We start from the raw sequence: 13799 nt of genomic DNA, 5'->3' as shown, positions 1-13799 counted from the left end.
AGGCAGTGGTTGTGGGTCAGAAGGACCAGGTGTACCTAAAGTGATTTACCCGTAAGCCTAGGATATGGCGCAGGCTGTTTCTTTTTTAACATATGTTTTAGCGCAGCACATGCAACGTTTTTTTTTTTTTTTAATTGTCTATTGTTGCAACCCTCTTCACAGGCTTTTTAAAATGCCTACAGGAATTGTTTGAAGTTGTAATACTTTGTTTAAGAAAGGCGCTTTTAAAACCAATGTTTTTATTTAATACAGATGCAAGACCCTGCAAAAGCACCCGTTACCAGTGTACCCCAGGCGCTGGACACCCCAGTAATAATTAGCAACGCCGGAGAATTGACAACCCCGCAGCCAGGTATATATATATTTAGAGTTGTGTAGTTCTACGTAGTTTTGTACACCAATCTCTCAGAAGTTCTCTTTTTTCTAATGGGTTCTCATGTATGTATGCTTTTACAGCTTATGATCCTGACCTACAACAAGTTTTTGAAGATCTTATGGTGTACCTCGAGGCTCAAGGCGCTCTGAACAGTGTGCAAAACACTTCAGGGCCTACATGTAAATAAAAAAGGCCGCTGTTATTTAAACTGTCTAAGACGCCGGGGAGTTGGGGGTAGGCCAAAGTCCTGACCCTGAGGGTGTATAGGGGGTCTCCTCAGAAAGATGCCTAATGTTGGGTATAATTCTTGGTTTACAGGGACCCCGGCGTTATACCCTAACGTCGTCGTGGTACAGGAGGCGGCGCAATGTTCAAAAGAAAGCCCTTTGAAGAGGAAAGCTTTACCTTCTAAAGTGGGACCACCGTCAAAGAAAGGAGCTGTAAAAAGACCTCTATCAGGTGTGTTTTTTTACAAAGGGGTGTGAAAAGTACTAGAGGTGTTACAGACTCTCACGCAGAAGGGTACAGCGGCCGGTAGCAATGCCTATATAAAAAGGTGGCTGTGTAGAACGTAGGATGGTGGTGATTGTATGTGTTGTTTTATGCTTTCTCTAGTATATATTTTTTTCTGTTTATATTCTAGAAGCGTCTCAGAAACATGATGCTGAAGAAAGGTCGGCGCAACATTTAAGGGACATAACAGCAACCGTCCAGAACAACAGAAAGGCGCAAAAGGCGTGAGTAGGCGTGTACGGCATGAGAAACTCTCAACGTCCTACACACCAGCCAACATGATGAATAATCCTCTACAACAATCTATTCTGCACCGGGGTGGGGTCAGCACTGGCGGAGTGTTTACAAACCCAGATAACACAGGGCAGGGACTGCTTAAAAATGGTACAGAGGGTCTGAACCCTTTCAGGGTTTCAAAAGGGAAATGTGTCTCAAGCATTGCAACCTTTAAGAAGAAACATAGGGACTCAGAGAACCTGCCCTACCCTTTAAAATGTGCGAAGCCCAACAAGGTATTCACAGAGCCCCAAACCGAGCCCTTAAACCTCAAGAAGACGGCTCAGGTGCTCCCAGAGGTCCAGGCAAGGCCCTTAAGCCCTGAGAAGAAGAAGGAACCGAGGACCCCTGAACCCCAAGCTAGCCCCTTAGACTTATCTGTAAAAAGGGATGCCAAACACTTGAATGTGGTCTATACACCCATGAGCATTATGCGTCAGTCCTGTTCTCACTGAAGGTCCGGATAGACATGGTTTGAGCAGTAACAAATCGGAAATGGCATAAACACTCAGCGTGCAAACTCGCATTGAAGTTGGTGAAATAAGGATAAATTGATAAAGCTTATGGATTATATGGATGAACGCTGCATAATATTGACATACAATTGCGCAATTGGTACATTTAGCAGTGCGTTTGTTTGGGGCGAGACGTAGCCCCACCACAGTGATGTATATAATTCCCAGTGCCGACAGGGCATGGCACTTTCAACAATCAGCACGCATTCTTTTGACATAATGGAGATGAATTTGAGGAATTAGGCATATGAGGTGTGCATCCGGTCCCCCTTTACAGTGCAACCTTTAAGAAGAAACATAGGGACTCAGAGAACCTGCCCTACCCTTTAAAATGTGCGAAGCCCAACAAGGTATTCACAGAGCCCTAAACCGAGCCCTTAAACCTCAAGAAGACGGCTCAGGTGCTCCCAGAGGTCCAGGCAAGGCCCTTAAGCCCTGAGAAGAAGAAGGAACAGAGTACCCCTGAACCCCAAGCTAGCCCCTTAGACTTATCTGTAAAAAGGGATGCCAAGCACTTGAATGTGGTCTATACACCTATGAGCCCCAAGGAGGCGGTAGTTGTACCACAGGGTGTAGAAGAGATGGCGCCGCCAAAGCCCCTAAAACAATGCACCTCTCAAGAAAACATCTGAAGCTGAAATCGGGGGTCCCTAAGCTACAGATATCAGAGTCCCTCAGCAACCCTATTGCAACGCAGGATCCCGCCTGTGTCCTGAAACCCCAGACAGTGCCAAATAAAATAACTGTTCATGCAGAGGTGCACGCCCCTGAGCAGACCCCAAAGTCAGTTATAAGTGTTCAAGACCGACCTAGGGTCTCAAAATTTGATAATACGCAACCCCTAGAAGGTCCTTCTATCATGAATAGCGACGCTCTCAAGGTGCTGAGGGGTATTGTAGGCAGCCTATGTAGAACCCCAGAAGAGGTGTACAAAGGGTCTTTGAACACAGAGGGTTTACAGAACCCCGGGAACCAGGCACCACACCATAACACCGACATTTCAGCTAGGACCCCTCATTACAACGACAGCTCCTCACAATCCTCATACCCTTTGTCCCCTAGTACCGCTCCAGGAGCATACGACCCTACCAGCCCCACAGCCATCCCCGTGTACAGTCCCGTGTCCAGCCCCGCGGCTGTCGTAAGCCCCACACTGCCTTCAGCAATAAGTGTGAATGACAATACCGATGTGGACTACTAGGATTTGCCGTTTATTGCACGCCCTTTTGGCACTTTCACGCTCCTGGACTCACCCCACCAACAGCAATGGAGGCTCGCTATTTGTAAAAAACGCCAGGAACAGGCGTTAAAGAATGGGGCTAAGGCTGTTAGCAGTATAGAGGGTCCTGAGCAGACATTACAGAATGGTGCTAAGGCTGTTAGCAGTATAGAGGGTCCTGAGCAGGCATTACAGAATGGGGCTAAGGCTGTTAGCAGTATAGAGGGTCCTGAGGAGTTGCATCCATTTATAAGGCCAAGCAAGGTGGGCCCCCCCTAAGCAGGAACAAGATGGGTCTGTAAACACACTAGAGGTATTGGGGGCTCATGTAAAAGAGATGCAGATGGCTGTTCAAAAATTAAAGCGTCAGGCGAACGCCGCAAACATAAAAATGGAGCTGGGGCTTTCCAAGACCCTGTACACGAGGGCGGCCTATCAGAAGATCGTGCAAAGGGTTGGGTTGTGTGAAAAAGTGATCATACAGGCGTGTCAGGCGGCTGTGGCCGACATACACGGTATACATGGCAGCACCAAGCCCTAAAGACCCCCACAGCAACTGGTGCTCATAAGAGGCCCCCAAAATATAGCCGTAAGGTCCAGAGGTTAGTGACAAAGTCTGCACGCTTCTTACAACTGCTCAAGCAGCGCCCATCTGTTGCCCTACAGCCCCTCAAACAAAACAACACTGTTTTCCTAGACCTCTTCAAACAAGACATTTCCGTTTCCCTAGACCCCTTCAAACAAGGTACCATAGCTTCAAGACCAACGCCTGAAACATATAAACCATCACTATACCACCGACAATACATAGGGGCAGGAGCTAACATACCGAGGGTCGGCCATTTGAAGGGTGTAGAGGGTCATGCTTTAAAACTCCAAACCCCTGAACATTCAGAAGGACCTGTGGGTGGATCTGTAGCGACGGCCTCCATGAACATGACGTACGCCGACACAAACCTTCAAGTTCAGAAAGGCTGGGGCTTGGTGCCTAGAAAAGCCTGGGCCCGTAATAAAAAACAAAAGTGGGGTCATAGTGCAAAACAGCGCCGACTTTTAATACGCAAGCTGAAGAAGGCCAGAATATGCGCTACCCGAAGGTTTACAAGAGCCTCAGAGACAGTTCCCGAGCAGAACCCTCAAAATGACAACCCGAAGAACACCGCAGCAAGGCACACTCCTGATGATGAGGGTCCAGAGCCCTTGTTTTTAGAGAGTGTTAGAAGTTACAGTCGCAATGTAGAGAGATTTAGGGCCGTAGAACACTATGAGGAGTTTAGATTTGTTAACCTACACCATATAACATCATCCAATCATGGGGTTCTAGCTATACATCAGGCTGTGCAGGAGCTCATAGAAAGGTTGTTACGCGATGTGGTCCCTAATGACTTTTTCCAACTCCGCTTCCAGGGGCAGGGTTTTGACAGTCCATTGTTCACCAGGCAGAAGGCCTGTGATGTGTTTGACGCTGTGCAATTTTTAGAAAACCTCTCAAGGCTTTTACAGAGTAAGGCTGAACTAGTTGCCTATGGCACCTTTAGAGTCATAGCCCTCATTGTACGGGGGCATGAGGGGGGTGTTTCCAGACCTTTAAAGAGCATACTATACAGTCAAATAATTGGGAAGAAACAACGATGGCTGCTCAACTTTAACAATGGAGCAGCCGGGGAGGAGCCAAGACGCCGTCCAAAATGGCAGCTTAGGAGCCCGGCTCCGCCGCTCGCCCTCTCCCTCCCTAACATCCTGACATCGATCCTGTGTCTGCTCCACGCCCCCGCACGGCTGAATGGACGCGGTGCCCGACCGTGTAACTCCGATTTCGCTGACATCTCGGATGGTTGAGAAACGTCGACGCAAAGATTGTGGCCTGTGCCAGCTGTAATCCGGGACCTGGAGTTGTGGTGTGGCCGGAGAGGGATCGAACAACAGCGGCCGCGGCCGAGTCAGGGGAACCGATAGACCCCGACGGGAATCACAGATTGCGTGATTTTGCTGGCGGAACTAGCGGAGCGCGATGCGAGTGCCCTGAGCTTCACAGCACGCATTTGGCTGATTTTATGGGTACTGGAGGACCCGGAACCAGTGGACAGTCCTGTCGCCCGCATCGGCCTTCTCTGGTGGTTTCCCCGGGGCGACCCGGCCCTCAGTGTGACCGTCAGCCAGCCATGGCAGATGTCGGACTATGGATCCCTCCCCCGGGCATGGCGTGTGAGAGGTTGGTGTCGCGGTACTAAAGGGGGTCCTAAACTGTACCGTTCAGACCCCAGCATAGACCACCAGGTACATTGCGACCCGAATGCCTGATACGATGTTTACTATCTCGCCAAAGGGACCCCCGGGAGAGGGGAGCATTGCAATCGCTGACGGCGGAGAGAGGGAGTTTACACTGAAAGATGTTCTTTTGGCCATCCATGATTTTCATTTCTCCCTGTGTCGTGGATTGTGTGCCCTCCATGACTCACTGACGTCCATGGCTCCTGCAATGGGACCGGGGGGCGCAAATGGGAGCATGATGGGTCGGGCACCCGTCAACACTCAGTTATTGGTCACCGTGGACTTCCCGAGGTGTAAAGTGTTGGATTTTGAGAACACTGTACTTGCCGGCCGGACCTGCACGACTGACATTCCCTCTGATTTTCTGACATGTGTGCGCGCTACCGAACAGCAACAATGGGCCCTCACGCTATTGGAAAGTGGCTATTGGCGCAGCGGTCTTGTCACTGTTCTTCTTCCTCCGCTGAGCTCCTGGGGGGCTCCTAAGAAACAAGTTTGGTCTCCAGGCTTGTCCGCCTATGGAACTACTGGGTTGGAGGGGTTGTTTATTCTTGCTCGAACTGGCCAGGGGTGAACACTAAGTGGTGGTTTTGGTGACTCCGGTGGTGATGCGGGATTTGGCTCGTTACTGTGATTGTGGGGGGGAGTGAGACAGACACATAATGATGGATGCTTCCTTTCCGGGGTGCTTATATTCTCTTCTGAGTTGTGGTGAGGTGGGGGTTGGGAGGGTGGGGCAGGGAGCGGGCGTAAGGTTCCTCCTTCTTTTTCTCGTAAATGGGGTTTCAGTTCCTGCGGCGACAGGCATGCCTATAGGGGGGGTGGGCCATAGCCTTCTGCTGGTATGCAGGGTGGGGGGTTGGGAGTTTGTTTTCGTTTTATTTTGTTTCTATGGCCTTTGTTTTTCCTTTTTCTCTTGCTTTTCTTTCTTTATCTCTTATATACCTTCACTCAGACGGGGGGTCAAGTCTTGTTTTTATTTTTAGGGCAGATTCTTACAATGTGCGCTTGCGTTTCCTTACAATGGTTGTTGGCCCTACGAGTAGGATATTGAGTCAGTGCGTAGATATAATATGCTGGTTTATTCTGATTTACACGTTCTCAAGGCGCCTTTCTTATCACGCTTGTATAGACGGCAAATATCCTGTTCCACGACTTGCTTTGATTATGACTTTGCCTGATTGTGTGTCATTGGATCCTTCTCCTCATGATAAAACTTGGAATCCTCTCAAATCCTGATATTTCATAGATACGCTTATATGTAAATCCTGTCTTCTAGAGTTGCTATGACTCCGGCTCTAGAGATGCTGCACTGTGTTATTTTTGCTTTGCGAGGTCTTGACTTATCTAGCGGCCGGCCCGAGAGGTTGTAGGCCCATGCCTGTATTGGTTTGGAATGATAAATATGAGGTTTTCCGAATAAAAATTTATTTTAAAAAAAAAACAATGGAGCAGCCAATACCTGTCTGGCGGCCAGCATCGTGGGGATGTTGATGGATCGCAAGACCCCTGACGCTGTCATCATGTCAAGAGCGGCCGAAGCCCACGAGGTTCTTGAAATACCTCCGGACCGCATGGTCGGCTTTGGTAACATAGGTCTTTTTGAGAACTATTTCGCAGTGACGGTGAAAGTTCTTTATCACAATGGCTCCTGGCAGTACTTTACAACAGGGGAACGTGTGAGAAACAAGACCGTATAAGTCCTTCACAACAAAAATCATTTTTACGGAATCTTGAACCTTAAAGGTTTTCTGGGAGTCAAGTATGTGTGCTCCCACTGTGACCATATATACAACAATAAAACATACCACCAGTGTGAAATGCATTGTCAGAGGAGTCAGAGGGACGGGTGCATAGAAGACGCTACCCTGAAGTTGTGGTGCGGCACGTGTAGGATGTTTTGTCGCTCGCACGATTGCTTGAACATACACGAGAAATCTTTTAACTGCATTCCTAAAAAGGATTGCAGCGAGTGTGGTCGGTATGTGGCAACGGATCACAAGTGTAAAGGCATGATATGTCCCCGCCTCCATGTGTCTTTCACGGCCGGCACCACCCACCAGTGTTATATGGTTAAAGGTCTCCCCAAGACAAAGACCGAAGACTATATAGTGTTTGATATAGAGTGCACACAAGAGACAGGGGTACATCAGCCTAACTATATTTACGCACACCATCTAACTTCCGACGATAGTTGGGAGTTTGAAGGACGAACGTGTGTTGGTGATTTCCTCAGCACTTTCATTCAAACCAGATTCCAATGGTATACAATGCTCGCCCACAACTCTAAATCCTACGACTCCTTCTTTATTCTGCAAAACATGATTCGTGAAAAGATGCAGGTTGAACTTATAACCCAGGGTTCTAAACTAATGCTGATGACGGTATGCCCTTTGCAAATACGTTTCATAGACACCCTGAATTTCCTACCCATGAAATTGAGCAAGCTGCCAAAGGCCTTTGGGTTCCCAGGGTGTAAAGGTTATTTTCAACACTTTTTTAACACCTGGGCTTACCAGAAGTATGTGGGGCCCGTGCCGCCTCCTGACAGCTACGGGGTTGAAGACATGATGCCTGATGAGAAAGTGAGCTTTCTACAATGGTACTCTGAAAACCGTGAAAAGGAGTTTCACTTTCAAACAGAGTTGAAAGCTTATTGTCAGTCTGATGTAATGATCCTGCAGCAGGCTTGTAACCTCTTCAGAGATGTTGTGGTGTCTATGACTAAAGAAGTCACAGCCTTGAAATCCAAGACCCCTGAAATGCTAAAAGCGGTCGAATACATAGACCCTTTTCAAAGCGTCACTCTAGCCTCCATGTTATGTTATGTTATGTTAGGGATTGCTTGTATAGCGCCTATCACCGCCGGTCTCTAAGCGCTTAACCAGAAAGAACATAACACACTGATGACCCTAGAACCTCAGTTGTTTCACCTCCTATGATGTCATGAAAGCCTTTCTGAAAAGATAAGTTTTTAGTTTCTTTCTGAAAGGTAGAAGTTGCGATTCCGCTTTCAAGTTAGGTGGAAGCTCGTTCCACAGTTGTGGAAGGATCACGGACAGGGCCCTGCCTCCTTTGGTCTTTAATTTGAACCTAGGTTGAAACAGGTTGGAGGTTGTTCCTGAGCGCAGTAGCCTCCCCGGGGTGTACCTCTTTAGACGTTGCTTAATGTATTCTGGGGCTTTCCCAAAGTGTGCCTTATGGGCCATACAGAGACATTTGAACTGCACTCGGAATTTCACTGGGAGCCAGTGCAGCTTCTGAAGCAGTGGGGTTACATGCGCGTTTCTAGGCAAAGAATGGATCAGCCTGGCCGCATCGTTTTGTATTACCTGCAGCTTCCTCAACAGCTTCTGTGGTAGGCCTAGGTATAAGGCATTCCCATAATCAAGTCTCGAAATGACTGTGGCGGATACGATCGATTGCAGGGTGGAGGCAGATAAGATGGGGACTAGCTTTCGCAATTGCCTCAACACACCTATGCAAGATCCTGCCACAGCAGAAACTTGCGGGGTCATTGAGAGGTCTGCATCGATCCTTAACCCCAAGCTTTTTACCACAGAGCCAGGAGACTGAGTGGTTCCTAGCTCGGGGGGCCAGTACAGGTCACTCCAGGGATCCTCTTTGTTGCTAATCACCAGCACCTCCGTCTTATCAGCATTCACTTTCAACAGATTGTTAGTCATCCAGTTGACTGTGAATGAGAGCAGATTCCTCACTGAATCCTGGGCCTCTTTGGTGTTGTCCAGCCGGACTAAGAGCTGAGTATCATCTGCGTAATTAAAGATTTCGCAGTTCATACGCATAAGCTCCTCCACCAGTGGTTGTAGATAGATATTAAAAAGCAGGGGGGATAACGCCGACCCCTGGGGCACCCCCCAGGTCACGTCGCGGATCTCAGACAGTTGGTCTCCTAGCTGCACTCTCTGGGTTCGACCTGACAGGAAGGATTCTAGCCACTTTAGCACCTGGCCTGTGATCCCCAATTTTGCGACACGGTCCAGCAAGATGGTGTGGCTGACCGTGTCGAAAGCCGCCGATAAGTCTAATAGAATCAAGGCACAAGGCTGTTTGTTATCTGCCCTGACTCTCAACTCATCGGCGACCGAGGCCATGACTAATTCTGTGCTATGTTGGGGCCGGAACCCAGCCTGCCTGGTATGAAGGAGATGGTGTTCTTCCAGATGGCCGGCTAGAGTGCTGAGAACGTGCTTTTCTAGGATCTTGCTTAGAAAAGGCAGCTGCGAAATGGGCCTGTAAGTTTTTTAAGGCTGTCGTGTCTGTTCCTGCTTTCTTCAGAAGTGGGGAAACCCTGGCTTCTTTCATCTGAATCGGCAGATAGCCTGAGTTGAGTGAGTTATTCAGTAGACTCAGTACCTGAGGCTGAATGCCTGGCAGAGCCATTTTAAAAATTCTGGGAGGACATGGATCTATGCTAGACCCTGATTTAGTTTGAGCGACCAGTTGCGCTAAGCACTTGTCGTTAATGGGAGGGAAGCTATCCAAAGTCATGGATGGCACCTGAACATTCTGGCTAGGCATCATGGTTGTGACTGTCCGTGCATTGATATCAGTGATGATGTCCTGTACCTTCTGAAGGAAGAAGGATTGAAAGGAGTCACCGTCAGGTTGGTCACCCACTGAAATTTTCCCTTCACGTTGTGTAAGTTCCCTTAGAATGGTAAATGTCTCTCGCTGAATGTTAGTAGCCTCTCTAATTCTTCCCTCATAGAAAGCAGCCTTTCTTTCCAAGATGTCTGCCTTGTATTTTGAGAGCAGGGTTTTGAAATTTGCGGCGTCTGATTGAGTATAGTGGAGTCTCCACCTTCTCTCTGCCTTACGAAGGGCTTGCTTCTTTTGTTTCAGGGAGGCGTCAAACCAAGGCGCTCCTCTCCCTTTGGTTCTAGTGCTCTCCAACTGCTCAGGGACAAGTTTGTCCAGGGCGGCGAGGATCCAGGTATTTAAGATCCTAACATCCTGGTCCAGATCTATGCCATTCATATTGGGGGGAGTGAGGGAAAGCAGGGTTGAAATTAGGAGGTTTGCTTCCATCTTACTCCAGGATCTAATTTTCCTCCATGACTTGTTAGGGGCAGCCCTCACAGGGTCGCCTGGAACCCAGCACTTTATCATAAAATGATCTGACCAGATGCAAGGGATTGTTTCCGTGATTTCGGTGTTGGGTAAAGAAGACCAGACAAGGTCCAATATATGGCCTTTCACGTGAGTAGGACCCACCACTAGCTGTCGCAAATTAAGCAGCGAGAGATTAGCCTCAAACTCAGTCTCTGTGGGGCCTCTGGGTACCTTGTCCCAGTGGTAATTGAAATCGCCAACCACCAAGAGGGACTTATATCTGGTGGCCAAGTCCGTTAGAAGCTCAAACAGGACGTCATTGAAATCCGGGGAGCTTTGTGGCGGGCGATAGACCACTATTATTGTAATACATGAGGATTTAAGTGAGACTTTTATCCCTAACAGCTCTGCACTGGCACAGTTTTGTGCTATGATCTCTTTCACTACGAGACATTTTTTGAACAAAAAGGCCACACCCCCTCCTTTACAATCGTTTGGGCGGTTATGCCAGATAGCGTCATAACCTGGAGGTAGAGCGGCCAAAATGTCAGGCAGGGAGGCAGAGCTCAGCCATGTCTCAGAAAGTGCAAGGATGTCAATATCTCCATCAAGCAGTAGAGAAAAGACTTCCAGATGGTGCTTTTGTAAGGAACGCGTATTAAGTATCACTAGTCTGAGACCATGTGATTGCTGGCTAGCAACAGTGGGACGAGTCCTGGGGCCTGTACCTATATTCTCCACAAGAACTTCAGCTGGCAGATTGACCAAGGTACTTTTATCCAAACGGATAAAGTCTGTCTTTAATGCCCACAGAGCTTCGGGCGAATATGTACAAATTGGACCAAAGTTTCTAGCCCCTAAGCCCGTCCTGGCCCGGACGGGCACAGACGGGCTTTCCTCTGGCACTCCTCCGGCGCAATGCTGCGCGCGATCGCTGCCCGCTTGCATTCTGGCTATTAATTATAGGGTGTGGCTGGGGCACTTCCAAAGACTAGCACGCTAACACACAGAGTGTGGTGTCTCTAGCTCACCCTCAAGATGGCGGGCGGCGTGAGGCAGTAAAGAAATCACCAAAGTGGTGAAGTGTGCTTTTAATTCCGATAGTTCTTTCCTATTGTAGAGCTTGCAATGTGAAAGACAGGGGGAGCGTGGTGTCACAGTGAAATACTAGAGCAGAAAAAACTAAATTCGATCTCCGATATAAATTTCGAGCAGCAATAAGTTTTTACTAGATTACAAGCACATGTTTTTGAGGCCAGAAACTATCGCTCTAGTACCGCCAGACCTCTATAACGGTAAACAGAAATGTTATTCAACCCCATCTATCCAATGGCTCATGCACGTCTCTGAGAAGGAAGACATACAAATTCAACATGCCTTACAGGGTGGTGAATACCGCCTTGGTCCCTACTACCTGGACGGGTACTCTGTAATTAAGGGCGTGCAGACGGCCTTTGAATTCAACGGCTGTTTTTACCATGGCTGTCCCAAGTGTTACAAACCCCACGAATATAACAAAATGCTGGGGGCCACATTTGAACACTTATACAGACGTACTCTGACAAAACCCAGTAGGTTGAAAAGCAGGGCTTTCCTATGCGAGTTCTTTGGGAGCACGAGTGGCTAGACATGTTAAAAACCGACACAGGCCTCTGCTCTTTTCTTAAGACTCGTGATTTACCCACACCTTTGGAGCCCCGAGATGCCTTATTTGGGGATCGTACAAATGCCATACAACTGTACAAGGCAGCTGCTGAGGGTGAGAAAATACACTACTATGATTTCTCCAGTCTGTACCCTTTTGTGAACAAAATGAAGTTGTACCCATTGGGACACCCCACCATCATCTATAGAGATTTTAAGCCCCTATCCGAATACTTTGGGCTTGTCAAATGTGAAATCTATCCTCCTAAGCAGCTTTACTTTCCGGTGTTGCCGTGCAGAGTTGATGGGACGGACCTTGCACATCAGCCACAGTGTGTGTTTTTTTTAAATGTATGCTCTTTTTTTATATAGCGCGAACTTTACCCTAAGTTGTCAGAGCGCTTTACACAAGAACCTGGTGTAAAACATAAGGACTGTGAATTGCATGCGTTAAATAAAAGATACAAATGCACAAATTACAAAAGCAGACGTTAAGTTACAGGCGGCAAAATTGACAATTGTGAGCATGTAAAATACAAGAGGTATCAGACATGTTGTTACAAGAGAAAAGTGACATGTGTGCAGGTTACAAAACCAAACGTTAAGTTACAGGAGGAAAAAAAAGTGGCATGTCTGCAGGGTCCAAGAGAAAACAAAGTACAAGTAGCTGTATAACGCTGCAATAATTGGTAGGCACTCAAGCACAAGGACAAGGGCTATGTAGGCATTGGTGGCCTTGATGCACGTATCAAAAGCATGCAAAATGTAAGAGGTAGCAAGACGTGTGTTATAAGAGATAAGTGAAGTGTACTGGTTACAAAAGAGTACCAGGTACCTAGAGGCAGTGGTTGTGGGTCAGAAGGACCAGGTGTACCTAAAGTGATTTACCCGTAAGCCTAGGATATGGCGCAGGCTGTTTCTTTTTTAACATATGTTTTAGCGCAGCACATGCAACGTTTTTTTTAAAAAAAAATTGTCTATTGTTGCAACCCTCTTCACAGGCTTTTTAAAATGCCTACAGGAATTGTTTGAAGTTGTAATACTTTGTTTAAGAAAGGCACTTTTAAAACCAATGTTTTTATTTAATACAGATGCAAGACCCTGCAAAAGCACCCGTTACCAGTGTACCCCAGGCGCTGGACACCCCAGTAATAATTAGCAACGCCGGAGAATTGACAACCCCGCAGCCAGGTATATATATATTTAGAGTTGTGTAGTTCTACGTAGTTTTGTACACCAATCTCTCAGAAGTTCTCTTTTTTCTAATGGGTTCTCATGTATGTATGCTTTTACAGCTTATGATCCTGACCTACAACAAGTTTTTGAAGATCTTATGGTGTACCTCGAGGCTCAAGGCGCTCTGAACAGTGTGCAAAACACTTCAGGGCCTACATGTAAATAAAAAAGGCCGCTGTTATTTAAACTGTCTAAGACGCCGGGGAGTTGGGGGTAGGCCAAAGTCCTGACCCTGAGGGTGTATAGGGGGTCTCCTCAGAAAGATGCCTAATGTTGGGTATAATTCTTGGTTTACAGGGACCCCGGCGTTATACCCTGACGTCGTCGTGGTACAGGAGGCGGCGCAATGTTCAAAAGAAAGCCCTTTGAAGAGGAAAGCTTTACCTTCTAAAGCGGGACCACCATCAAAGAAAGGAGCTAAGAAAAGTACTTCTAAAGTGGGACCACCGTCAAAGAAAGGAGCTGTAAAAAGACCTCTATCAGGTGTGTTTTTTTACAAAGGGGTGTGAAAAGTACTAGAGGTGTTACAGACTCTCACGCAGAAGGGTACAGCGGCCGGTAGCAATGCCTATATAAAAAGGTGGCTGTGTAGAACGTAGGATGGTGGTGATTGTATGTGTTGTTTTATGCTTTCTCTAATATATATTTTTTTCTGTTTATATTCTAGAAGCGT

The sequence above is a fragment of the Lissotriton helveticus genome, chromosome 2_2 (assembly GCF_964261635.1).
Source record: "Lissotriton helveticus chromosome 2_2, aLisHel1.1, whole genome shotgun sequence".
Taxonomy (NCBI): domain Eukaryota; kingdom Metazoa; phylum Chordata; class Amphibia; order Caudata; family Salamandridae; genus Lissotriton; species Lissotriton helveticus.
Note: the sequence above shows the minus strand (reverse complement) of the source record.